The sequence below is a fragment of the Mus caroli genome, unplaced genomic scaffold, assembly GCF_978045245.1.
Source record: "Mus caroli unplaced genomic scaffold, Mus_caroli_1 scaffold_12, whole genome shotgun sequence".
NCBI classification, from domain to species: domain Eukaryota; kingdom Metazoa; phylum Chordata; class Mammalia; order Rodentia; family Muridae; genus Mus; species Mus caroli.
Window position 1 is genome coordinate 95,936,981 of NW_028227267.1, and position 27,423 is coordinate 95,964,403.

Below are 27,423 nucleotides of genomic sequence, written 5' to 3' on the forward strand. Positions count from 1 at the left end.
TGTTTATGAAGTGGTGCTTCCCACACAGTCTTCCTTCAATCTGTTGTTTGCTTCGCGTCTGCTTTTCTTATTATCTGACAGTTATTGAAAGGTTAGAAGGCATTGACTTTCTCGGAAGAGTTATTTTTTTATATTGTAAATCAACCTTTTTTTTCCTCTTAACATCACAAAGAAGCAAGAACAGTGTGGTTCCTTCAAAGCAGGTGTCAAGGGCTGTGGCTTGCATTTTGACTCTGACATGTGACTTTGGGTAAATCAAGGAACCCAAGTGTCTCAGTCTCCCGGGCTGCATAATGGGGGATAATAAGGTCTCTCCTTCCACCTACTTCAACTTCACAGGGTGGTGCGTTTTCTTTTCAGTTTAAAGAACTAATTAGTTAATGTTTGTGAACCTCTTTGATAAAACACAAAGCGCCATTATTTATGACAGTAATAATAGTGTCTTGGATACGTAGGTTTCCTTTCATCCGAAGATTCTAAAGTACTTTACTGGGATTGTAACTTTACAGAGGGTTCCTGTGCTGTGGCTGGCTCCGGGTTTTCTCGGGGAGAGTAATTAAGTCCCCTACCTACTTCTTTCATCATTTGCATAAACTTCACAAGACAAAAGAGTAGCTCCCTACCGAGATCTGGGAAAAGCTTAGCAGGGGTTCTGTGTCCCTTATCTCTACTCCCTACAGGTCTCAGGGTGAGGAATGTGGAAGGTTAGTATTTTCAACCCCCCCCCCCCCATGACCAGAACAAGTCCCAGTGACTTTGAGATGTCATTGTTTCCAATTCCCTGACCTACTCCGTGGTAGTTGGGTGGTGCTTGGAATATTGAGACAACAGGCAAATTAGATTCAACTAAATACGTTCCAAGTGTGGGTTACTGGGGTGTATCTGTCACATACAACTTCTGTGATCTCTCTTGGCAATCTGGTTAGGTTTGCAGTTACTAGGAAGAGAGAGGACCTAAGTGGCTATGTCACAGGCGTATCTATTAAGAAGGAAAGTGCATTATATGGTACCCCTACCCTCAGGTTATTTACCATCTATTTGAGGAGTCAAAACTCAGTCACAGGAACCAGTAACAGAGGATGGAAGGCAACATTTAATTAAAGGCAAATTGTGATCAGACCCCAGGACATTGAAAGAAGAGAGATGGTTATGGGTCCAGATGGTTCAGAAAGCTTCCTCCAAAGGGTCAAGAGAATGTTCCCCGCAGGAACATTACAGAGGACCATGTGCTCATGTTAGGATGGGGGATGGGGGAAAGACTCAGCAGGAAGAGGGGAGCTTTGGTGATCCAGGCAGAGATGAGGAAGTTCCTACAGTATAGGGACTTTTATAAGCAGCCAGAGGAGTTTAGACTTAATTTAATTCGCTTTAAAAAAAGAAATCATTATTATGAAGTCTTAAGTACCCAGGGACATAATGGAAGCAGTACTCTGAAATCAGTCCTTGGCAATTACACACAGGAATCTCTGAAGCAGGAAGGAGGCCTGGCTGGAATCGGATCCAGTAATCCAGAGGGAGTGGAGATCTCTCCAGAAGGCTTGTGGTGAAAATAGTAAGAATGGAGGGTTTTTTTTTTTTTTGTTTTGTTTTGTTTTGTTTTGTTTTTTTGACAGGGTTTCTCTGTCAAGTCCTGGCTGTCCTGGAACTCACTCTGTAGACCAGGCTGACCTCGTACTCAGAAATCCCCCTGCCTCTGCCTCCCAAGTGCTGGGATTAAAAGGCATGTGCCACCACTGCCCGGCAAGAATGGAGCTCTTACTGTGTGTTGGAACTTATTTCATCACGCATCTACACAGGCGATATCAACATCAACTTGTGTGAAGGCCGATTTTCTCCTGTGCAAATTGGCTGAGGCTGCTGTTCCTGTTTTGTTTGTTTGTTTGTTTCTTTCTTTTTTTAAATAATATTTATTTATTTATTTTATGTATTTACCATTGCTCTTTTCAGACACACCAGAAGAGAGCATCAGACTCCATTCCAGATGGTTGTGAGCCACCATGTGGTTGCTGGGAATTGAACTCAGGACCTCTGGAAGAGCAGTCAGTCAGTGCTCTTAACCACTGAGCCATCTCTACAGACCTCATTTTTGGTTTTTTGAGATAGGGTGTCTTTGTGTAGCCTTGGTTGTCTTAGTACTAGCTCTACAGACCAGGCTGGCCTCAACTCACAGATATCTTCCTGCCTCTGCCTCCCCACGTACTGGGTTTAGCCAACAGAGATGGTATGTTAGCGTCCGGTCTGAGCAGTAGAAATCTTAAGCTACCATTTAAATTTAATTTTTTTGGGGGGGCGGGCAGGGAGACAAGTCTTACTATGTAGCCCAGGCTAGCCCAGGAGACATGATCCTTCTGCCTCAGTCTCCTAAGCACTGATAGATGCTTATCATGACATCCAGCTAAATGATATTAATTTTTTATTAGATTTACTATGATTATGGGTGTGTCGTGCATGGTACATGTAGGAAGACTGTATTTGTGTGGAGGTCAGAGGGCATATTTGTGGAGTCAGTTCTCTGGGGATTCAACTCAGGTCTCTAGGCCTTCTGAGCAATTCCGTGCTGATTTATCTCATTGAACCTGATTCTCCTCTCTCCTCTCTCTCTCTTCTTTGAGACATCGGTCCTTGTATCTCTGGTCTCACATTCCCTTTGTGTGGTCAATGCCACTGAACTGATCCTTCTGGTTCCACTTTCCAAGGGCTGGGATTGCAAATGTGTGTGTCCATGCCTGACTCGATCCTTGATTAATACAGGTGATCAGAGGACAGCTATGCTGTCTAGTTAGGGCGATGCCACGTTCACTGGAGTGAGTTAGAGCAGGTCACTCCCCTCTGTTTGTTCCTTAGGACTTTCCCCAGTCCCTCTGTGCTCCTGGACACCAGGAACCTGCAGAATGCAGTCTGAGGAGTGCCTGCTCCCCAGTGGTGTGGCGATATATAAAACATTTGCAAGATACCTGTTGGGAGCCCCTTTTCCATCATCACAGCAAGGTCCAGGACTGGGATTGGAAGGCAGCCAGAGTGAGAGCAAGTATTCCATTTTCTAACAGAGACCACAAGTTAGGATTGGATTAAGCAAGAGCAGGATATAAGGACACAGCCATGGTCGGGTGGTGGTGGCTCATGCCTTTGGCAGAGGTAGGCAGATCTCTCTCTGTAAGCTGGAGACCAGCCTGGTCTACAAAGTGAGTTCTAGGACAGCCAGGGCGATACAGAGAGACCGTGTCATGAAAAACCAAACCAAACCAACAACAAAAAAATCACAGACATGAGAAGCTATCTTCACTCTGCCAGTCCAGGTTTAGAAATTGAGAAATCAAATGGGATGGTTTAGGCTATTGGCAATTAGTTACTGAGAGGACAGGGAACATTGTTCCCTGTTCTCCCCCAGATACCCCACTGCCTCATCTGAGCTGACTGTTGGTTCACCCTGTCCCTAATTGAGTTTCTCAGTGTGCCAATACTGAGCCAGGCATAGTGGTTCACCCCTAGGACCTCCAAGAATTCTGGAGGTTTGGAAAGGAGGATTTTTGGGAATTTAAGGCTAGCCTGGTCTACATTGCTGCATGATGAGTTCCAGGTTAGTCTGTGTTTCCGGTTGGGAGGTGCTGCAAAACCAACCCAAAGCAAACCAACAAAACAGCCAAGACTACATATCTTATGCTCTTGGTGTGGATTGTTTTGTTTTGGTTTGGTTTGGTTTGGTTTTTCGAGACAGGGTTTCTCTGTGTAGCCCTGGCTGTCCTGGAACTCACTCTGTAGACTAGGCTGGCCTCAAACTCAGAAATCTGCCTGCCTCTGCCTCCTGAGTGCTGGGATTAAAGGCGTGCGCCACCACGTGAGGCTTGATGTGGATTTTTTTTTTTAAAGATTTATTTATTATTACATGTGAGTACACTGTAACTGACCTCAGACACACCAGAAGAGGGCATCAGATCTCATTATGGGTGGTTGTGAGCCACCATGTGGTTGCTGGGATTTGAACTCAGGACCTTCAAAAGAGCAGTCAGTGCTCTTATCCACTGAGCCATCTCATCAGCCCTTGATGTGGATTTTAAAGAGAAAAAGTTTTCTGTTGAGAAGGTGGTACAAAGTTAGAGTCCGGGCTGGGGGAAATTCATTGTTCCTCTGGAAATTTAGGGCTGCAAAATTTGCTTGGACTCAAGATAAATTTGGAATTGATTTTAATGAGAAAACAGGGGCTGGGGAAAAAAGGATTCTCGCTGCCTGTTCCTGTGGCTTTGCAAAGGGAAGAGGTTTGATCCAAACTCTAGCTGAGGTGAAAAGCTAGGGACTCCTTAAATGTTGGCTGGCTTAAAAACTCTGCCGCACATGATCAGAGCGTTAGGCACCAGTGCTAAAACTTTCAATTTGACTCGGGAACCTCCATCCTGATTACATTTTGGAAGCCTTCAGCAGCCAGAGTGGAACAGGAAATCATTACTGGATAAAAAGGGCCACACAGGAGGAAGTTTTTATTGGCAAATAGCAACTTACGTGTTCACGAATCCTATCATCATAGTACTAGAGACAGCTAACCCAGCCTTACAGAGGCTTCTCCCAAAAGGTGTCCAGAGACATGATAGTCTTATCTTTTAAAGGCTGCCCTTGTAAATGTATTCCAAATGTCATTGTGCTATCTTATTAGCGTAAATCCATTTTTTCTTGTTATCTCCTCTGTGAACATGGAAAACAGTTATCATCTTTTTTCTTTTCCTATTCTAGAAGGCTGTAATTACACCTCCCACAATTTTCTCAGCTTCGAATGGAACCATGCACAAGTATATTTCTGACATTTGTTGACTCTCTAGGACACTCTCTGTCTTCTTTGTAATCTCATGTACCTACACACAGTTTAAAATGTATCCATACATATGTATAGAGAGAGATTGAGAGAGAAAAACTGCTGAACATGATCAGAGAGCACTAGACACCATTGCTAAAGCTTGCAGTTTGACTCAGGAACCCACATACGAATTGCTTTTTGGAAGTGTTCAGTAGCCAGAATAGTCTCAAACTCATGGCAATCCTCCTGTTGTAGCCTCCTGAAGAGTAGGATTATGGACATGAGCCAGTACATCCAGCATTTGTTGTCTCAGCCTCTGCTTCATCACCACTGTCCTCCGATCTCAGCCCAGCATCTCCCCGACTTCTATCCTAACCCCGTGCCTTCGTGCACATGGGTGAGAGTGTTCACCTCTCACTCTTGTTTGAAATGGTTTGGTGGGGAGTTCCTCTTGCAGTGTCTTCCCAAGTGGTCTTCGATGGGGACCAACACTTCAGAACATCTTCAAACCCAAACATGGTAGTACATGCATCTTTCTTCTTGTCTTTTGAGAGAGTGGCTGTTCTCCACTGGGTCTGGGGTGCTTAGTCCAGAGACTCAGCATCTTTCTCTTCAAGAGGGAAAATTGTCACTCCCCCCCCCCTGCTCGCCCCCATCCGGGAATGGTGATGCAGGAAAAGTAGCATCTTGGTCGGGGGAGCAAGGGGCATCTTCTGGAGGGTGGTGTTGATTTCTTTTAATGGGTTTCATTTTTATCTTTGTCCTTCCGTGTTCTCCGCACCCCCTAACATCATGCCAAGGAAAAGCCCAAAACTCCTCAGAGTCAGCTCCCAGGCGCTTGCTCACTTTGGAAGATGAACAGGAATACTACAGCTCTGCTACCCAGAGTGAAGCCACATCGGCTGGGCTGCTTCGGTTGTCAGTCTTGGACACAGCTTTCTTGGAGTTCTTTCTTCATAATTAGCAGTTGTCCCTTTTATACTATTTCTATTCTTTAACTAACCCGCACCCCACTCTTCTATGCAGTTCATATCTCATATTGCTTTGGAAATAGTCATCTTTCCAAAACTCTTACTACTGAAATTTTAGGCAATTTCAAGAGCAAAGGAAAACCAAAACAAGTTTTTAGTGCACCATAATTAATAACACATTCTCTTCACTCTGACTTGACATGGTGGTACACTGTTGTAATCCTAGCACTGGGAGGCCAGAGGCAGGAAGATTGACTTGAGTCTGGAGAACTTACTGAGTAACAGACTAACCAATGCTATAAACGCAAGGTCCTGTCTCAACAACACATAACAAAACTCAGTCGGTAGAGTGGTCCATGCCTTTAACCTCACCCAGGCCTCCCGAAGCTGAGGCAGGAGAGTTCTGGAAGTTCAAGGCCAGCTTGGTCTACAAAGTGAGTTCCAGACCAGCCAGCACTGTATAGAAAGACCCTGTCTCAAAACAAATAGAAGAAAAAAAAAAACACAAAAGACAATTCACTAATTTGATTTCTATTTCTTGCTTCTATCTCCAAAGTTCTCTGAAGTACATTCCATAGTCTATGGCATCTGGAACTCAACTGAGATGGACTTGGTTGTCTTTCCAAAGTTGACTAATCTGGAACGTCTCATTCCAAGGACATGTACAGCTTGATGTATAGTCTTAGAGTCTGGATGAAAATGAAAACGCTCTTTCTTATCTTGTTTTTGGTATTTCTCATGACTTGGGTGTCATCTGCACCATTCTTATTTTCCTCTGTCTGAAGGTGTAATTCAGTTCACACAAGACAGTCCTGCTTCAGAGCTGACTGGTCAGTGACTGAAGCAAGCAGCACACACGACGCTCTTAGGCAAACGCCAGGCCTGAGCTGTGTCTCTGACCCAATGCACTTTATGGTAATACTTGAGAGGTTTCCCTTGTAGCAGATTTTTGACTTGAATATTTCTTTTTGTATAGAGGCAAAGAAGATGAAAGAAACCCATTCTGACAATGTAGGCTTTATTTGTTTCTTGCTCTCTAAACTCCCCAACAGCTAACTGTGCTTAGATAACTGATGGAATTAATGTCTGGGTTATTGAAGGAATTACATGCCAGCGAAGGGGCTTGCTAGTTGGTAGAGTATTTATCTAGCACGAATGAGGCGATGGGCTCAATCTCTAGCCCAGCATAAAGTTGAGTGTGATCCTTAACTGGAATCTCAACACTGGGGAGGTGGAGGCAGGGGGGATCAGAAACTCAAGGTCATCTTTAGATTGTATAGTGATCTCGAGTCTGCATGAATCCAAGTCTGAAAATAGAGTGAGATAAAAAGATTGTAATAATAAAGCACTTTTGTAGAAGCAGCACTCTGAGCTTGACTAATTCTGTGAAGAGCCTCACTTCTGAGGGTGCAGCTGAGCGACTTTCTCTCTGAACCTGATTAAGGAGGAAGTAGAAGACAGGGACCTGGAATACACAGGTCCACATGACTTAAGTTTAGCTCATTTGCTAACGAAAACGCCTTGCACAAGATACTTAATCTTTAGAAACTCCAGTCCCTCCCTTGCAAAGCAGAAGTAATACCTGCCCTGCAGCTTATTGTGAAGATTAAGTGTGATAATGTATGGAAAACTTCGAGGCTCATGACTGGCCTTGAGAGTGATCAACCACCAGTTACTGCTTGGTATTTATGGTGTCCTTTTCTTTCAAGATAATAAAACACCTGGCATCATCTGCATTCCCGAAGTTCAAATATTTTCTAGCTCTTGATATTGGATAGTGAAAGAATTTTGATATGCACCTTAGGTCTATATCCAGCAGCCTGTAAAGATTCGTTCACGATACAGACTTTTTATTTAGCTCTTTGTTTTTGTTTTTTTGAGATAGGAGTGGGGAAAGGAAAGGCTTACTCTGTAGCCCAGGCTGGCCAGGAACGCACAAGTACCCAGCCTGGTCTCAAACTTCTGCCAGTTCTCCTACTTCAGTTCCCCAACACCCAAGTGCTTGGATTACAGGTTCGGAGTCACTAGAAACAGCTACAACATAGAAACATCATAGGATAAAAAGCTGAGCAGGTGGTAAGATGGATATAAATATGTAAGCCAGTATCTTTCCTCATCCCAAATGCATCCCCTTCTCAAGAGTCACCTGATTCTTAAAAATAGACAACTTTCAGTAGTCAGGAGGTAGGAACAAGGAGACTGAGGAGCCAAAGGCAGCCCTGCCTACTTAGAATTTGAGGCCAGTGTGGGATACCTATTTAGAAAAAAATACGAGAAAAAGTTCTGTCAATTTTTCTCTTTAAGGACCATTAAGAGAAAAACGAGGAAAAAACTTGACATTTTAGAAAAGAAAACATCTTCGTACAAAAGCTCTCTCAGTTCAGCTTTGTTATTCCAGTGTTGTCGGGTGTGGGTATTTTTATGAAATATCACATGCTGAAATGCTGAGCAGGTGCTGGGATGGAGATAAATACACAAGCTGGCATCTTTCCTTTGAGACAGAGAAGTGGCCAGTACAATTCCATTAAGTTGTTTTTGCTTCCAATACCCCGTCCTCCCCATCCCGAGCCTGGGATGAGACAGAAGACTTTAAATGGATAAATTAGGTAAGGCAGAAAAAGTGCGTTGGCCTAGTTAGCTTCAAACTTCCCTATATGACTCGACTGTGCAGCAAGGACCTAGAAATACCTGTCCCGTCACTAACCTGCCATTTAACACAGCCACAAACAGTTTACTGTGATTTTAATCACTCATTCTTCCTCCTAACAGCCGAATAAGGCTTCGTATCAATATGAGACACCAATAAATACTTTCCACTCCCTGGGGTTTGGGACACTCCAGGCATCTAGCTGCCTGAGGCCTGAATCCACTCCCTAGAGGTGACAGGCGCTGGGTGGTCTGGCTGACTTCGACCATCAAGGGATGTCTTGTGCCCAAGTCTTCTGGGAACTTGAAGTTCCCTCAGATCCAGTCTGGGCGGTAGGAGATGCAAGGATGACATCTTTGTTCTCTGATCAGCAGCAGTGACTGTGTGCAAGGCACAGTCTAGAGTGAAACCCCTCTCCTTCTAGGCCTTCATCCTGGCCCCAAGAAGAAGCACAGGGCACTGGATAGGCCACCTGAGATTGCCACTGACTCTGATCATGACTTGCATGTCAATTATACCCTGTGACGTCGCTTTGCGTATCGGTCTAGAACAAACTGGATGGTTTCCCAAATGCTTAAATTAGAAGCAAAAGGCCAACATAAAATACAGACGTCTGCTTTTTTTCTTCTGCTTCATAGAGAACGTTAGCATCTGGTGTGCTGGTGACTAAAACAAAAAGATATCGAATCCGGGGGAATTTATTCTTTTGTATGAGTGCCACTTTGTCCAGACAAACACTTTTGTTTGGAAAGAGCTGTTTTTCAAAAAACAAACAAACAAACAAACAAACAAAACAAAAAACAAGCCACTCCCTAACTGGAGCGTCACAATGCAAGCCTGCCTGACTGTAGTTTTTCTGCAATGCTGCTGTATCGGAAGGCTTTGGCTTTTTCTTTCGATTTTCCATTCAATCATAATTCCTAGGAGTCAACCTCTACCCTGGTTTGGGAATCTCTTGGTTTCATTCCTTCAGCTGTTTGACCTGATTATCAATGAAAGCACTCTGGGATCTGGGGACAACACCCTTTCCCTTTTAAATGTGCCCAGAGTCAGCGGGCTCCTCCAGCTCAGAATTTAATTTGGGGGCTGCAAGAGCGGTTCAGTTCCCCGTTTTGAAATTTGATTCCCCCCTTCAGGTCACTGTCCGTCCCCTCTCTCAGGAGTCCTCCCTCAACTCGCCCATAACATGAAAAGGAGCCCAGCTTTGAGAGGGACAAAAAAAAAAAAAAAATCACAGTCACAGGACACTCTGTCAACATTTTAAGTTCAAATGGGATTCTGTTTTATAAGACCATGTCTTATTTTCTGTTTTTCTTAGAACCCAGCCCGTTACTGAATTTATAACAAGTGGAAAAAAAATGCTAAGAAGACATTGGTTAGCTATGGCACCAGAAAACGCTCAGGAAAAGACTGATTGTAACTGCGACCTGTGTTGTGTTTCCAGTCATCTTGTTTTGAGGATAGTGAGCTTTTTAATCAGTTTTTAAAAATAGGATTTATAATGTATGAAGAAATGATCAAAAACCAAAAATGACTGAACTGCATTTAAGAACTGTTATTTTGTTTTTGTTGTTGTTTGTTTGTTTTGTTTTCCTTCTGTCTCTTCTTGTTTGTTTTTCTTTTTTTTTCTTTATTAGGTATTTTCCTCATTTACATTTCCAATGCTATCCCAGAAGTCCTCCCATACCCTCCCCCCCACCCCCCTCCCCACCCACTCCCACTTTTTGGCCCTGGTGTTCCCCTTACTGGGGCATATAAAGTTTGCACAACCAATGGGCCTCTCTTTCCAGTGATGGCCGACTAGGCCATCTTTTGATACATATGCAGCTAGAGTCAAGAGCCCCAGGGTACTGGTTAGTTCATAATGTTGTTCTACCTATAGGGTTGCAGATCCCTTTAGCTCCTTGGGTACTTTCTCTAGCTCCTCCATTGGGGGCCCTGTGATCCATCCAATAGCTGAATGTGAGCATCCACTTCTGTGTTTGCTAGGCCCTGGCCTAGTCTCACAAGAGACAGCTATATCAGGGTCCTTTCAGCAAAATCTTGCTAGTGTTTGCAATGGTGTCAGTGTTTGGAGGCTGATTGTGGGATGGATCCCTGGATATGGCAGTCTCTAGACGGTCCATCCTTTTGTCTCAGCTCCAAACTTTGTCTCTGTAACTCCTTCAATGGGTGTTTTGTTCCCAATTCGAAGGGGCAAAGTGTCCACACTTAGGTGTTCATTCTTCTTGAGTTTCATGTGTTTTGCAAATTGTAACTTATATCTTGGGTATTCTAAGTTTCTGGGCTAATATCCATTTATCAGTGAGTACATATCATTTGAGTTCTTTTGTGATTGGGTTACCTCACTCAGGATAATGCCCTCCAGGTCCAACCATTTGCCCAGGAATTTAAAAATATGGAACGCTTCACGAATTTGCGTGTCATCCTTGCGCAGGGGCCATGTTAATCTTCTCTGTATCGTTCCAATTTTAGTATATGTGCTGCCGAAGTGAGCACCTTGATTGTTTTTCAACAGCCCTGGCTGTTTTACACTTTTTCTAAGCTGACCTTGCCTAGGCTGGCCTTGAATTCAGAGATCCTCCAGCCTCAGCCTCTGGAGTGCTGGGATTAAAGACGAGCACCACCTGTTTCTGTTACAAGCTGGTGCTTTAAGCAAAGACACAAAGATTGACATAAACATATTCTGGCTGAACAACGAGACAGCTATTAGGAAGAGAAGAAAATAATTTCCATTGAAAATGCTCGAAAGAGCATGAACTAGGGGCTTTGAAGAGGAGAGTTGGGAACACATGGAAGGTGAGCTGAGGTATTGGTTTCACCTTTCCTAAGTTTGCCCTTTGTGAATTAGTGTGGTAAATAGGAACTTATGGCATAGGGTCCTGCCCCAGCAGGGTGTTCAAATGGCCTGATGTGTTTTGGGAAGAGTTTTGTTCCTGTGGTCCTCAGTTTTCTCATTCCCTTCTTTTTTTTCTGGTTTTTCGAGACAGGGTTTCTCTGTGTAGCTCTGGCTGTCCTGGAACTCACTTTGTAGACCAGGCTGGCCCTGAACTCAGAAATCTGCCTGCCTCTGCCTCCCAAGTGCTGGGATTAAAGGCATGCACCACCGCGCCAGGCTAGTTTTCTCTTTCATTAAGAGAGCGGTAAATTGTCTGTATGGCTTCTTTTTGTGAATCTCCTCATGTTTGCTTTTGGAAGGATAACAAAAAAAATGTGTTAAACACTGCAGTGTACTCATATAGATAAAATAAAATAAATAAATCTTTTTAAAGTATATTTCATATTTTTCTTTGAATATAATCTTGTCTAGTGAGTGTTGCTTTTTGTGTGTTTTTTCTCTTCTTCTGTCCTTCCTTCAATCCATACATACTTCCTTACCTTGTTCTCCTCCCCTCCTCTTCTTCCTCCTCCTCCTTGTCCTCTTCCTCCTCTTCATCTTTTCTGAGACACAGCCTCCCTGGCTTGGAAGTCTTACCTCAGCTTCTGAATGTTGGACCCACAGCCACGTGCCACCATGCCTGCCACAAACACCAGAGTTGTTTATGTGTTTCTAAATTCTGCAAGTGTGTGTATTGAAGGACTCTGTTGAGCAAAATGTCTGAAAGAAATAATATACACTTTGTGCTTTTTAATTTTGTTTCTGTCTTTTCCTTCCTTCCTTCCTTCCTTCCTTCCTTCCTTCCTTCCTTCCTTCCTTCCTTCCTTCCTTCCTTCCTTCCTTCTTGTTTTCTTTCTTCTGTCTCAGAATAGCTCACCCTGGTCTCATGATCTCTCTGCAGCAAATGAAGACCTTGACCTGCCATCACTTTCCATGTGCTAGGATCTCAGGCTTCAGCCACCGTACCTGGTTTGATGTGATCAGGGCCCAATTGCAGGGCCTAACACATACTAGGAAGGTACTCTTAACAACTGAACTGCACACCAATCCTTTATCTTGTTTATAATAATAAAAATGTTTCATATTTTTGGCTTCCCCTTTATGTGGAAATAACTCCAAAATTTGGAATAAAAGCCATCTGATACTAAGACAAGAGTCTTGATTTTCTTGGATAATGTTTGTTGGTTCTGAGAGTTGGCAAGCTTTTTGACGCAGACGTCTTGTAGGCCTCACGCTGTATTGCTAAGCACCTTGTGTGGTATTTGCCTTAGACGTGCTTGGTTACTGATCAGGTCTAGATTTTTTCCCTGTAAAAATATGCACTATGTTCTTTTTGTTTGTTTGTTTTGTTGTTTTTCTAGACAGGGTTTCTCTGGGTAGCTCTGGATGTCCTGTATCTTGTTCTGTAGGCCAGGCTGCCCTCGAACTCAGAGATCTGTCTCCTAAATTCTGGGGTTAAAGGCAGGCACCATTGCCAGCCAGCTGTGCGTTATCTTCTCTGGTGTAGTGGTTGGAGATTGCTATGGATCACAATTGTTTGAGCTGCATCTTCTACTGTTATGCCTTATTGGAAATATTTTCTTTCAGGTTTATATTCACATTTGGGCACGAGTAGTGTTGTTTATCTTGTGAACCAGGGGAACTTCTCCACATGACACTGGGAAGGGGACAGCCAATGACGTGCTGCTAAACTAACTACAGGGACGGAAGAGAAAAAGTGGACCTTGTAGTTAAGAACTGATAAGTAAGCAATGTGCAAGGGTTGATCATTTAGTGAACAATGGGTACAGGGAATTGCTGGGATAATTTAATACATGGTTGTTGTTGTTGTTTTATTTTATTTTATTTTTCCTAACTCCAAAAATCCATTTAATATATTGTCCTCGGATAGAGGATGTGTCAGATATTAAACTGATAAGAACAGATACTATACTTGGTCTTAGCCAAAAGGCCCAGAAGAGATGATTTAGTTTATTTTTTTTTATTTTTATTTTTTTTTTTGAGACAGGGTTTCTCTGTATAGCTCTGGCTGTCCTGGAACTCACTTTGTAGACCAGGCTGGCCTCGAACTCAGAAATCCGCCTGCCTCTGCCTCCCGAGTGCTGGGATTAAAGGCGTGCGCCACCACACCCCCCGGCGATTTAGTTTATTTTTGAGTCAGGGTTTGTGTGTGTGTGTGTGTAGATTTGTTTGTCCTAGAACCCACTCTGTACACCAGGGTGGCCTTAAATGGACAGAGATCTGCCTGCCTCTGCCTCCCGAGTGCTGGAAATAAAGATGTGTTATCTACTGCCTGGTTTAATTATCTGTGTTTTTAAACCATAGAATATATTTGAAATGACCATGGTTTAGTTACATAGCAATAAAAAGAGTTGCTAAAATGCTCCTGTGTGTGTAGGGTGTCATGAAACGCTGTCTTCTGGGAGTAATTACCATTATACTCACGATCCACTGAGCCCGTGGCTACTGGCACCAGATCTAGCAAGCACCAGCCAACATTCAAGAAGGCAGCATTAACTGGATTTAGTAGGATTCATTAATTGGAGTCACACACACACACACACACACACACACACACACACACACACAGAGAGAGAGAGAGAGAGAGAGAGAGAGAGAGAGAGAAAGAGAGAGAGAGAACATGGAACATTGAACCATGGATGTGAGCAGGGGATATGTTGGAGGGGCTTGAGAAGAGTTGGGAAGGGTAAGACAAGACTATGATATATTCCATGCATGGATTTGGAAGGCTCTGAAAATGCTTTTGTGTTTCTAGAGAAGGTGCAGAGGTGATTTAGCACAGATCCTCTGGGTTTCAGTCTGCAGACATTTGCCAGGTTCCTGTTATTGAATCCGTCAATATCTTTTCATTGAGCCAAGGAGAGTCTTACTCTGATTCATGTGGCTTACAGCACGCCCCCCCCCCCAGAGCTCCACCCCCCCACCCCCACCCCCAGCTTCTGAGGTGAATGACCAAATTACCAGAGACTTCAGCTGAGCGGATGGACAGTGCCCCACAAGATGCCATCACAGTCAGGCTGGTCTGGTCCTGCCTTCCTTCCTCGTGCAGCACCTCAGTGTGTTCTTCATGCACGTATGTACCTAGATGGCTGGCTGGGACTCCTGCAACGTCAGGCAGTCTGTTTCTAAACCAAAGGATCAGACCCTAGCCATACCTACAAGTAAAGGAGCAGGCTTTACTGATGTGTTTAGAAATGCAAATGTGTATGCATAGAACAATTAGTGGAAAAGGAGGCCATGCATTTGAAAAGAGAGCAAGGAGGGGTGTATGGGAGGGTTTCAAGAGAGAAACAATGTAATTGTAACTACATTACAATCTCAAATTTTAAAATTATTAATAATAATAATAATAGTAACAATAATAATAAATACAGCATGCTGTTTAGCCAGAGGGTGACTGTAAAGTTACTTTAGGTAAACTCAGTTTGAATAGTTTTACATATATCCAAACAATTAATCAAGGCCAAAATGTTCCAAGAAACAGCAGAGAGAACTATAATCTAGTTCTGTCTGCTATTAATCCCATAATGTGGGCTTTGGTCATTAAAATTACTCACTGTTGTGAGCACCCCCTCTTTACCTGGTTAGGAAAAATGCTGGTTGGTACAGATTTAGTTCCTGCTTTTTTAACTGCCTCGTTTTTTTTTTTTTTTTTCTCCATGCACTTAATTTCTCATGCAAAAGAGAACATGTTCTTCTTGTAAAATTCCACCTTCCAAAGCAGTGTGTGACACACATGAATTTGTCTTCTTTTGAAATGTCACATCAGACATTCTCAGCCCTTTTGTTCTTGATAAATACAAATAATTTCACCCATTTTAAATTTTATGAGGGAACGAGTCACACATCGTGTTCTGTAATTTGATCGTCTTGCTTGGTTCTTTTTCTCATCAGTGCTGAGAAGTTTTATTTATTTATTTATTTTTATTTTTATGGGCTTAGGGGTTGACCCCGGAGTCTTGTCCATCTATGCTGGGTCAGTGCTATACCTCCAAAACCTGGAGGCCAAACCTAGCTGCCCTGCACAGTTGCAAAAGAGAGCATTCGGGAGCACAGTACTAAACCTTTTGTTTTAAATCATTCTTTTATCCTCCTCCTGAGATTCGGAACACTTCCCCAAATTACCATCACAGTGAACCTCTTGGCCCAGTTTCAGTAAGCGCTTCCATTTCCCCTACTGAAGAACCTCAGGCTTCTCCAGGCCTTGTGTATTAACTGCAAATGCCAGCTGGTGCCAGGTTGAGGTCTTCTCCTTCTCCTCTTTCTTCTTCAAGGATTTATTTATTTTATATATGTGAGTACACTGTCGCTGTCTTCAGACACACACCAGAAGAGGGCATCAGATTTCATTACAGATGGTTGTGAACCACCATGTGGTTGCTGGGAATTGAACTCAGGACCTCTGGAAAAGCAGAGGGTGCTCTTAATCACTGAGCCATCTCTCCAGTCCTCAGTCCCGAGGTTTTCTTCTTGACTCTTCTCCCATTTGTAGAAAGTCCTGGAGTTGAACTGCAAAACTTTCTCCATTGAGATTCCCTATGGATTAGGGGGCAGGACAAGGTGATGACCGCAAGAAACGTGGACATCCGCCAGCTCCCTAGCTCTCATCCTCAGAAGCAATACCTACACTGTACTCTCCTGTAGCTATGGCCTCTCATTCCTCTTGGCACAATAATCTAACTTTGCCAAAGAGCAACAGTAGCCGAATGTTCTCTTCCCATTCATTTTCCTACCACGGCGTGTGGGCTGGGCCCCACCATAGCTACAACTTGAACACGGCTTCAAGCCTTGAGGTGGTCATCTTTGAGATAGATCTATCACGCCCTTCTTTCATCATCTGCCTTCCAGGAACCTATCAAGACACCTCATCTATTTCTGTTCCATCTTTGCCCACCCTCAGGTATTAACAGCTCTTCTTTACCAGTAAGCTCTGCGTGGGAAGAAACAAAACACAGCCCAATCAGCTCCAGCTTTGAGACTTTGGGATGGCTCTAAGTCCTATTTCTGCCCTTTTCCTGGCTTGCTTTCCTCTTTTGTGGGCTTCCTTCTCGGGCTGCAGTAAGGGAAGTCTGGAGTTATAGGTTATTCAGACGCTGTTAGAACGAAGGTAAAATTTTATTTCTAAGAGTTACTTGGAAAAGATGGGTAAGGGTTTAACCTGCTTCCCCACAATACTGCTTTTCTTTTTCTTTTTTGACACGAAACGTCACTGTACTACCTTGGCTGTCCTTGAACTTGAAAAGATTTACATTCCTTGGTCTCCTGAGTGCTAAATTCAAGTGCCGGGAAGCCTTGACTTCCTCTTTGAAGTCACTGGTTTGAAGATAGGGTTATGGGAACAAACCTGTGCTTCTGGGGATGTTTTGTTTTGTTTGTTTACTTTTTTTTTTTTTTCCTGTTTTGAGACCGAGTCTCACACAGCAACCCTGGCCTGAATTTGCATCATAAACTTGCCTACCAGCCTGGGTTTCCTTGGTGCTCTTGCCATGCCACCACACCCAGCTTTTTTAAATTGCTTGTCTTTAAATATTTTAATTTCAGGTTTACTCCTTTAATCCCAGCCCTCGGGAGGCAGAGGTAGGCAGATCTCTGAGTTCAAGGCCAGCTAGGTCTACAAAGTTCCTGGACAGTTAGGACTACACACAATAACTCTTATCCCAGCACTAGGGGATTGAGGAGCTCTGTGAGCCTGGTACCACCCAGGTCTATAGAGTGAGTTCCAGCAGCCAGGACTACATAGAAAGGCAACCAACCAACCAACCAACCAACCAACCAAAACCCCACCCAAACTCAAAACTTTTAATTTATGCCTAGTTCTGTATGGCTCTGGAATATTGTTCTACACCTAGGAAATATGTGTACGGCAAACAATAAGGACAAAATAGTCAATTAAAAGTCACACAGCCAATTATTTTATATAAAAATTATTTTTTTAAAACTTTATGACTGCCCCTCATCAAAGAAATTTCTCCTTGCAACCAAGGCCATTACAGAAAACCACAACTTAATCAAAATGAAGATCTGTGGCACCCAGGCTCAGCTGATACAACAACACAACTTCTACCTCTGTGGCTCAGGGGTCACCTTCATCGTGGAAGAAGAGGAGGAAAGATCGAAGAGCTAGAGAGACTGCAAGTTTGCTGTGAGATTGGGTCTCCTAGAAATGTCAGAGAAGAGCCGGATGTGGTGGCGCACGCCTTTAATCCCAGCATCTGGGAGGCAGAGGCAGGAGGATTTCTGAGTTCGAGGCCAGCCTGGTTTACAGAGTGAGTTCCAGGACAGCCAGGGCTACACAGAGAAACCCTGTCTTGAAAAACAAAAAACAAAAAACAAAACAAAAAAAAAACAAAAAAAAGAAAGAAAGAAATGTCAGAGAAGCAGTAACAAGGAAACTTCAGCAATCTGGCTGCCTAAACCAAATCCAAACAATTACAACAGAAATGCTGATGTGGAAGGGGAAGTCTCTCTAGGCCTCAACCCCAGACAGAGTTACTGCCAGGAAAAACCACTGAGAGTGGGAGAAATAGTTTCCCTAGGGAAGAGCACACCAACTGGCTATCTAAAACTAAGTGATCAGCTATCAAATGATCATATACATACAAGTAACATTATATAGATTGTATTTTGTGTGTGTGTGTGTTAATAAGAATTAAAGAAAAAGAAGCCAGGAATTTGAAAGAGATTAAGGTGGGAGGTACACAGCAGGGTTGAAAAGAAGGGAAGGGAGAAATAATAAGAGTATATTACAATCTTAAAAAAGAAGAGCTGGAGACATGACTCAGCGGTTAAGAGCACTGACTGCTCTTTCAGAGGTCCTGAGTTCAGTTCCCAGCAACCACATGGTGGCTCACAACCATCTGTGATGGGAATCTGATGCCCTCTTCTGGTGTGTTTGAAGACAGTGACAGTGTGCTCATATCAATAAAATAAATAAATCTTAAAAAAAAATAAATGAAAAGCATTATTAAAAAAAGGGGGGGGCTGGCCAGATGGCTCAGAGGTTAAGAGCACTGACTGCTCTCCTGAAGGTCCTGCGTTCAAATCCCAGCAACCACATGGTGGCTCACAACCATCTGTAATGAGATCTGATACCCACTTCTGGTGTGTCTGAAGACGGCTACAGTGTACATATATGTAATAAATAAATAAATCTTAAAAAAAAAAGTTGGGTGGTGGTGGCGCACACCTTTAATCCCAGCACTCAGGAGGCAGAGGCAGGTGGATTTCTGAGTTCGAGGCCAGCCTGGTCTACAAAGTGAATTCCAGGACAGCCAGGGCTACACAGAGAAATCCTGTCTCTCGAAAAACAAAACAAAACAAAACAATTAGCCATGAGGCGAGCCGATCCCTGTGTGTTTGCAGCCAGTTTGCTATGCATAGCAAGGTTCAGGATAGCCAGGGCTATGTAGACATCCCTACATTAAACATCACACACAAACACAGTCATGACTGGTTATTTGAGAAACCTTTCCACGAAAACAGAACTTTCTATCTCAGAAGAGGCTTCCGCAGAGCAGCAAACAGAGAGGCCCCTGTTTCCAGTGCTGCCCCTTCTCCTGAAGATGGGATTTGCAGCGCTTTATCTGGGGCTCGGACTCCAGCTCCATCGTCACTTTCAAGTAGAAAATGGAAAAGAACGCACAGTTTGTAGGGGAAACCATTTTCCTTCGCACGCAGCTGTCTTACACCATCCAAGTTCTTTCTGTTAACGTTCTTGCCACGCTCAGATTCTTCATATTTGTATTTCAGATTTTTTTAAAAGAGTTATTAATTTTACACTGTCACTGTCTCCAGACACACCAGAAGAGGGCATCAGAACCCATTATAGATGGTTGTGAGTCACCATGTGGTCGCTGGGAATTGAACTCAGAAACTCTGGAAGACCAGTCGGTGCTCTTAACCACTGAACCATCTCTCCAGTCCCTTAGGATGTTTTTTTTTTTTTTAAATCTTTCCCCTCTTGATCCACATGGTTAACGCTTTCTTCAGATAGAACGGAGGTCCCAAGACTGTTTTCACACTCCCCAGCAAAGCCATAGCTGTCTGCTTGCTGAGAGGGACTCTCAGGGTCAGGTTCCCAGTGGAAGGAGAAAACGGATGCCCACAAGTTGTCTGACCCCCGCCCCCCACCTTGCACACCATGGCACTCATGCTTACACGCCTACCCCAACACTGACACCCTCCCCCACCCCAACACTGACACCCTCCCCCCAAATAAAACAAATGTAATGCCTTTTTTTTTTTTTTTCAATTTTAGTGATCTCTGGCAGTTTTCCTTGGGCCCCTCTTCTTTTTTTTTTCTCAGTACTCTGGGGAACTAAGATCATCTGGCTTTCCTCCCCCTCACTGGTCATGTTATCCTGGACCAATTCTTCCACTTTAAACTTGTGTGTGCTGCCGACTCTCCATCTCACAAGTCTGGTTCATGGTGGTCGGGGCTGTCCTCTTTCATCTAGTCACATTGGTCATGTCTACCTCATATCGCAGGTGCATCTCAGCCTTCTTAGAGCCCAAACTGAATTTGCCTACCCAATCAAAAGACACATATTTGGCTTATCCCAATCTCAGGAAATGGTATTATCGGATATTAGTCTCTGTACTGGCTGGTTTTATGTGTCAACTTGACACAGCTGGAGTTATCACAGAGAAAGGAGCTTGAGGAAATGCCTCCATGAGATTCCAACTGTAAGGCATTTTCTCAATTAGTGATCAAGGGGGAAAGGCCCCTTGTGGGTGGGACCATCCCTGGGCTGGTAGTCTTGGGTTCTATAAGAGAGCAGGTTGAGCAAGCCAGGGGAAGCAAGCCAGTAAGTAACATCCCTCCATGGCCTCTGCATCAGCTCCTGCTTCCTGACCTGCTTGAGTTCCAGTCCTGACTTCCTTGGTGATGAACAGCAGTATGGAAGTGTAAACTGAATAAACCCTTTTCTCCCCAACTGCTTATTGGTCATGGTGTTTGTGCAGGAATAGAAACTCTGACTACGACAGTTTCCAAGTCCATTTTCCTCCTTTTAAGATCTATTTTGTTTTGTGTCTGAGTGTTTTGCTTGCATGTTTAAGTGCACCATAGGCATGCCTCATTTATTTTTATTTATTTATTTATTTCTTCTGAGATAGGGTTTCTCTATGTAGCCCTGGCTGTCCTGGAATTCACTCTGTAGACCAGGCTGGCCTCGAACTTATTTTTGTTAAAAACCTTCCTTTTAGTTAGGAGGCAGAGACAGGTGGATCTCTGAGTTCCAGGACAGCCTGGTCTACAGAGTGAGTTCCAGGAGGGCCAGAATTACAAGAGAGAAATCCTATCTCTAAAAACCAAAACCCAAAGCCCCCACAACACCCTTCCCCCCACCCCTTTCAGTGGAGAACATTGAACACAAAGTTCAGGAGATGTTAGATGGTTCCTGGGGGGGGGGTCTTTGAACCTGAGCACTAAGTAAGCCTGAATCATTTCCAGTCTTCCTAACTCTGAGGTCTAATGCTCTTCCTTGAAAGATTTTGTCTGCAGTTCTGGTAGGTGGAGCCTGTGGGAAAATGCTAAAAATTGTGCCCTGGGGCTGTGAGTGCCAGGCCAGGGCCAGTGTAAACAGTTGGAAAGAGGACTGGGTGAATCTAGGGAGTTAGAGCTTAGTCAGTTGGGTTAGGACTGTGTTTATGAAGAACCTGTTGGGGAGCAACACGTTAGGGTTATATAGCAAGTATTTGGGAGGGGACTGTAAAGACAAAGGTGCTTCCAGTAATGGCAGGCGAGTTTTGTTGGTTTGTTTGAGGGATGGAACTTCAAATTTGGCATATATTTCTACAGATATCCTCAAAGACAAGCCACTCCCTCAGATACATAGATACAAGTTGCTTGCTTTCTCTGTTCCAAAGGCTTCCATGATTTCCCTCAGGGCTCATCAGAATTGGCTGGCCCTCTCAAAACAGTTTTGGTAACACAGCGCCAAATTGTGACTACCAGGTGGCTTCCTTTCTCGTATATGTTTTTCTGTGATATTTTTTTTTTTTTTTTTAATTTTATGTAGGGGTGTGCATGCCACGGAAAGCCTGTGGAGGTCAGAGGACACTAACTCATATCGTGGGCTTTTTTTTTTTTTTTTCCCTTGAGTGACTTTTTTTCCCTGCCCCCAGCCCCCAAGGTGAAAGTGTGAATGAAATTCCCCACTACCACTAATGCAGTTGAGTGTCCCACATTTGGGGACACTGCAGGGGTCAGCACATCTGGTGTTAATGGGTAAGCTTCACCCTGAAGAAACCACCTTTGAGATTATGGCTTCTCCTCTGCTTTGTAAGTGTGAGAGTGACTTTTATACAGAGAAAGGTTATTCAGAGTTTAGTTTAAGTACATTAAAATTAATCTCAACATATTAGAATTAAAATCATTATATATTTAAGTTATAAGGTATCAATTCCTAGTTTTGATGAAAACTTTTAATTGTTGATCTTTTTTTTTTAAAGATTTGTTTATTTATTTTATTGTATATGAATACACTGTAGCTGTCTTCAGACACACCAGAAGAGGGCATCAGAACCCATTCCAGATGGTTGTAAGCCACCATGTGGTTGCTGGGAATTGAACTCAGGATCTCTGGAAGAGCAGTCAGTACTCTTTTTTTTTTTTTTTTTTTTTTTTTATTTTTTTTTAGATTCATTTATTTATTATATGTAAGTACACTGTAGCTGTCTTCAGACACTCCAGAAGAGGGAGTCAGATCTTGTTACAGATGGTTGTGAGCCACCATGTGGTTGCTGGGATTTGAACTCGGAACCTTTGGAAGAGCAGTCGGGTGCTCTTACCCACTGAGCCATCTCACCAGCCCCGCAGTCAGTACTCTTAACCAATGAGCCATCTCTCTAGCCCAAGGCAACTCTTATTAAAGAAAACATTTAATTGGCACTGAGAGAGCCGGTTTGAATCAGTCTGCTTGGAGAGGAGTTTGGGCCGGAACAGCTGAATTGAACCAAAAGGAAAGAATTAGAAAAGGTGAGTTTATTCATCAGTAAGCCTTGGAGATGACAATTACATCTCGTGAATAAAAAATACAGCTGCATTCTTCTTCTTAAGTAATCATCATTATTATTGTTTAATAAAAGTTTCACTTATAAGGGAAAAACCATGATATTTTCCCTTTTGAGTCTGACACTTTTGCTTAACATGATGAGTCACAGTTCTATTTATTTTTCTTAAAATTTCTATAACTGTTCTTGTTTTGTGGCTGAAAAAAATATATATATACACACACACACACACCATTTTTTTCTTTATCTGGTCATCAACTGGTCTATAAGTTGGCTACTGTGAAGAATACAGTGGTAAAGGTATTATACAGGTGTATAGGTATTTCTGGTATGCCGAGTTATGATCTGTCTTAGTCAGGGTTTCTATTCCTGCACAAACATCATGACCAAGAAGCAAGTTGGGGAGGAAAGGGTTTATTCAGCTTACACTTCCACACTGCTGTTCATCACCAAAGGAAGTCAGGACTGGAGCTCAAGCAGGTCAGGAAGCAGGAGCTGATGCAGAGGCCATGGAGGGATGTTTCTTACTGGCTTGCTTCCCCTGTCTTGCTCAGCTTGCTTTCTTATAGAACCCAGGACTTCCAGTTTAGGAATGGCATCACCCACACTGGGCCCTCCCCTCCTGATCACTAATTAAGAAAATGCCTCACAGCTGGATCTCATGGAGGCATTTCCTCAACTGAAACTCCTCTTCTTGTTTTTTTTTTTTTTTTTTTTTTTTTTGGTTTTTCGAGACAGGGTTTCTCTGTATAGCCCTGGCTGTCCTGGAACTCACTTTGTAGACCAGGCTGGCCTCGAACTCAGAAATCCGCCTGCCTCTGCCTCCCGAGTGCTGGGATTAAAGGCCTGCGCCACCACGCCCGGCTGAAGCTCCTCTTCTTGTGATAACTCCATCTTGTGTCAAGTTGACACACAAAACCAGCCAGTACATGATTCTTTTGCATTATACACAGCATGGTAGAATCATACTGATATTTAATTTAATATCTTTTTTTTTTTTTTGAGACAGGGTCTTTCATCCCAGCATTTGGTATTAAAGAGACGCCAGCAGATTTCTGTGAGTTTGAGGCCAATCTGGTCTACAGAGTGGCTTCTAAGACAGCCAGCACTAAACAGAGAAGCCCTGCCTCAAAATATCAACCAAAGGACCAACTAATCAAACTACGGAATCAACAGAGGAGTTCTTGAAACAAATAAAACAATCTGCAATGATTTTGTCAGTTTATCTCTCCTGCCAGAGCACATAGTGCAAGCTCCAGGGAAATGAAGGCTGGTATTTCATTAATTACATACTTTATTTTGAAATAATTTCAAAGCAAATGGTGATATGGTACTTCTGTAATTCCAACAACTAAGGAATTTGAGGCTGGCAGGTCATGAGCTTGAGGTTAGTCTGAGCTACATAGTTAGACCATGTTTTTTTTTTTTTTTTAAAATGAGAAAGTTTAGGGTCATAAGAAGTACAACAGTAGAAGCAAATCTGTGTACTTTGTATTCAGTTTTGTATTCTGCAACGAGCAACACGTTTACATAAGGATCAAATCTCACTAAGCCCAGTGAATTACTACTGATAGAATATCGTGCCAGTACAAGACCTTACTGGACTTTCACCAGATTGCATATATGCATGGATGTGCAGGAGTGTTGTTCTAGGAACTTTTGCCCAATGTGAGACTCCATGTAACGACTGTTAAGGTGAACACGGTGTTTCCTCAAGCTGCCTCTGAATACACTTTAAGGTTGACCTAACGTTTCCATATACAGGGAGTTATAATCTAATTGTGAACAGACTGCATCCCCTAAATCATATGATATCAGGAGAGCCTCATTCATCCACAGCCAGCCACTGCTTCTTGTTCTTGGCACATACTAGGCATCACCCAGTGCAAATGCCCTGGACGGCTGTAAAGACATTCAAAAATAGATTCATTGTAATTTCCTGTTTTAATCCTGCCACAAGGATCCAGGACTGCTCCATCAGTACAAACTCACCCCTTTTGCCATCTGATTATGAGGACTTCTCTGCTCTGTCCTCTCTTACCAACCCACCCTCATGCCCACTACACAGTAGCAACTAAGTTGTTGAATGTACTTGTCTGAGACAAGCTATTGCAGGGGGATGTCCTAATTAGTTTGAAGACAGGAGTATTACTCTGTTTACTGGATTTCAGTTATGAAAAGATACTCGAAGGAAGGATAACCACACAATTTAATCTTATAATGATGGATTTTCAGAAAACACAAAAAAATCTTCAGCTGCTATAACTCATAGCATACACCATGAATTATTTGAACCCTATGATAGAACTTTGACCATATACAAAACTTCAAAAACTTGAGAAGAATACTCAATACATATTCTCTCTCTCTCTCTCTCTCTCTCTCTCTCTCTGTGTAAAAGTATACATGCATGTTTCAAAACTTGTGTGAAATGGCATTTTGACACTCTCTGGCATCCAAACTGGCAAATGAATACTGTGTGTTTGAGACCACTTGACCTGGCTCTGCCTGGTTCTGTTCCTGGTTCCGTTTCTGGTTCCGATTACTAATACTGTCCCAGGGTAAACAGAAACACTACCCTCCATAAACTCACTTTCAACTGACTACAATAAAAACCTCCACTAATGGAACCAGGGGGAAATCGACTACTCCTGAGAGATATTTGCACATTGTTAGAGTTTCTTGACCTTAAGATATCTTTTTTGGAAGCATTTAAAGAACTAAAGAAAAGAAATTGCCCTTTAAGTAGACCTTGTGACAGAAGTAGGCGGGAGAGTAATTACACCACATTCCAAACCCTTGCACAGGATAACTCCATGACAAACACTAAAGCAAACATGCAGGAAAAAATACCATAATATCCCTTCATCTTCTTGCTGATAAGAAAGGCTTATGAATTTTTATACTTTGAAAAAAAAAACCTTTGTCTTGCAGGGTTTGTTTGAGCATGTTACTTCTTACTGTGTGTGCGAGGAAACAGAATCGTTTTCGAATCTGTTTGCACGGGGTTTCTTGAGGCCTAGCAGTTAGTGCGTTTCGTGTTAGAAACCACAGGTAGGACCTGTTTCGGTAAATGATTTATTTCCATGGATCTCTTCCTTTAATTGATTTGATATTTACTTAAGAAAGTTCTTTCTTTGCTTGCCCCGTCATCTCTCTGAAAGCTCCTGTAAAGTGTGAGGCCCCAGCAGGAACTGCCAGGTTCCTCTCAGGCACGGCAATTCTGAGGTGCACGAGTCTTTACACAGACCTGGGCACCATTTCTGAAGGATCTTTCTTTAATGTTTCCTTTTTTCTTTTTCTTTCCTTCTTTCTTTTCTTTAGTGTGTGTGTGTGTGTTTGGTTTGGAGGTTGGTGGTTGCAAATGGTACCAGGACTGAGCCCAGGACCTTATGCACTGTAGGCAAGTACTATATTTCTGAGGCCAAAGATTTTAATTTCTCTTTGTTTTGGGGGCATAGACTGTGTCCTGGGAATGTGTTAACACGTACCTAGTCACTAGTCATAACACCTTGGTGTACTAATATTCTTGATTTTATATGTTATAAATAAAAGCACATTCAGAAAGCTTTGCCAGTTAACTTACAAATTTATCTGTATGAAGACAATGATTATATGAAAATTTATCTTCAGCCCAGCCACCCAACCACCCTCTAGACCTCAGTTGTCTGTAAGACCAGACACAGACTGTGTGCCAGAGGTAAACCCTGGGCACCTGCTTCTCCCAGTGAGTGACAGGAAGCCCAAATGCTTTGTTTAAACTCAGTTCAGATTGTGGGAGAGAGGCAAGGACAGAACATACTCTTTGGGTCCAAGTTAGAGTTCCATGGAGGACCCCAGCTCCAGGGACTGCCAGGTTCATTCTCAGACAGGGCAATTCTGAGGTACATGAATGAGTCTGTACAGAGACCTGGGTGCTATTTCAGAAGGAGTTTTCTTTAAAAGAATCAACCTGCAAAGAGGAAGTCTCTTGACCCCTTTTCTCAGCAGCAGTGGGGTCCTCTGCGACCTTTCCGTCATAATCCCTTTTCTCTTCACATAACACACACAAAGATATCTATATCTATATCTATATCTATATACATACACATACATACATGTATATATATGAAGATTTATATGTATATATGGCATTTATGCGCATAACAAGACTTCCCGCCGGGCGTGGTGGCGCACGCCTTTAATCCCAGCACTCGGGAGGCAGAGGCAGGCGGATTTCTGAGTTCGAGGCCAGCCTGGTCTACAAAGTGAGTTCCAGGACAGCCAGGACTATACAGAGAAACCCTGTCTCGAAAAAAAAAACAAAAAACAAAAAAAAACAAAACAAAAAAAAAACAAGACTTCCCGATGCTTTTTTTTTTTTTTTTAAACAAGAGCACAAATCTACTTTTATTTATTTACTCTCCATTAGTTTAAATCCGGGATGGATACAGCATCACACGGATTCTATGACCAATGGCCTTCGCAGGAAGGTTGCTTCGGAATTTGGCACGAACCATACCGCTGTTTCCGTGGGCCTGAGTTACTTTTCACCAGATCGCTCTGGTTGTGTTTGGTTTGCCTTCAGGAGTCACTGTATTGTTTTTTTGCTTTCTACACACAAGCACATCTCTTGCTTAAGTAGAACTCCGTTTCATCTCGGGCATAAACACCTTCAATTTTAAGAAGAGCCGTGTGCTCTCTTTGGTTCCGGAGACCTCGCTTGTAGCCAGCAAAAATGGCCTTGCACCATAGCCTTCCAGACATACTTGCTGTTAGAAGTCCTGTTCCCAGCAGGCCTCCACAGGCGCCAAGATGGCGGAAAGAGCTCCTGAAGCTTTTTATAAATAAATAAATAAATAAATAAATAAATAAATAAATAAATTTTTAAAAAAAGGAACTGTTATTTTTATATGGAGAAGAAGCTACAAGCTCCAGGTCACCAACCAGCTCAGAAAACAGCTGAGGAGAAGCAATTTCATGGCTCCTCATGGCTGGATTGGATTTGAGTTGAGAGCTCGCAGTGCAAGCAACCCCTGTTTAGACCTCCTGGCTTTAGTCTTCCAGTTTGCCTTGAGAATCATGGAATCCCACACTTGCCTAGGGAAAACCACACTGCACGCGGGGG

At 43.0% G+C, this 27,423-nt stretch overlaps 1 long non-coding RNA gene, 1 other non-coding gene and 2 pseudogenes across 2 annotated transcripts in view; 1 reads left to right on the forward strand and 3 right to left on the reverse strand.

The window, feature by feature from the left end:
- LOC147001932 (uncharacterized) overlaps nt 1-9,784 on the forward strand; it is a 30,482-nt gene extending 20,698 nt beyond the window's left edge. Inside the window, exon 4 of the long non-coding RNA XR_015044754.1 lies at nt 9,720-9,784. This is a non-coding gene — a long non-coding RNA (uncharacterized LOC147001932). The remainder of the gene's footprint in view (nt 1-9,719) is intronic.
- Nucleotides 9,785-10,793: 1,009 nt separating this feature from the next.
- LOC115029362 (U6 spliceosomal RNA) lies at nt 10,794-10,900 on the reverse strand. Its single transcript, XR_003834913.1, has one exon. It is a non-coding gene; the product is annotated as a U6 spliceosomal RNA (small nuclear RNA).
- Nucleotides 10,901-13,121: 2,221 nt separating this feature from the next.
- LOC115029345 (U2 spliceosomal RNA) lies at nt 13,122-13,242 on the reverse strand (annotated as a pseudogene).
- A 13,451-nt stretch (nt 13,243-26,693) lies between these two features.
- Nucleotides 26,694-27,108, reverse strand: LOC110309896 (large ribosomal subunit protein eL33 pseudogene; annotated as a pseudogene).
- Between the last annotated feature and the right edge of the window lie 315 nt (nt 27,109-27,423).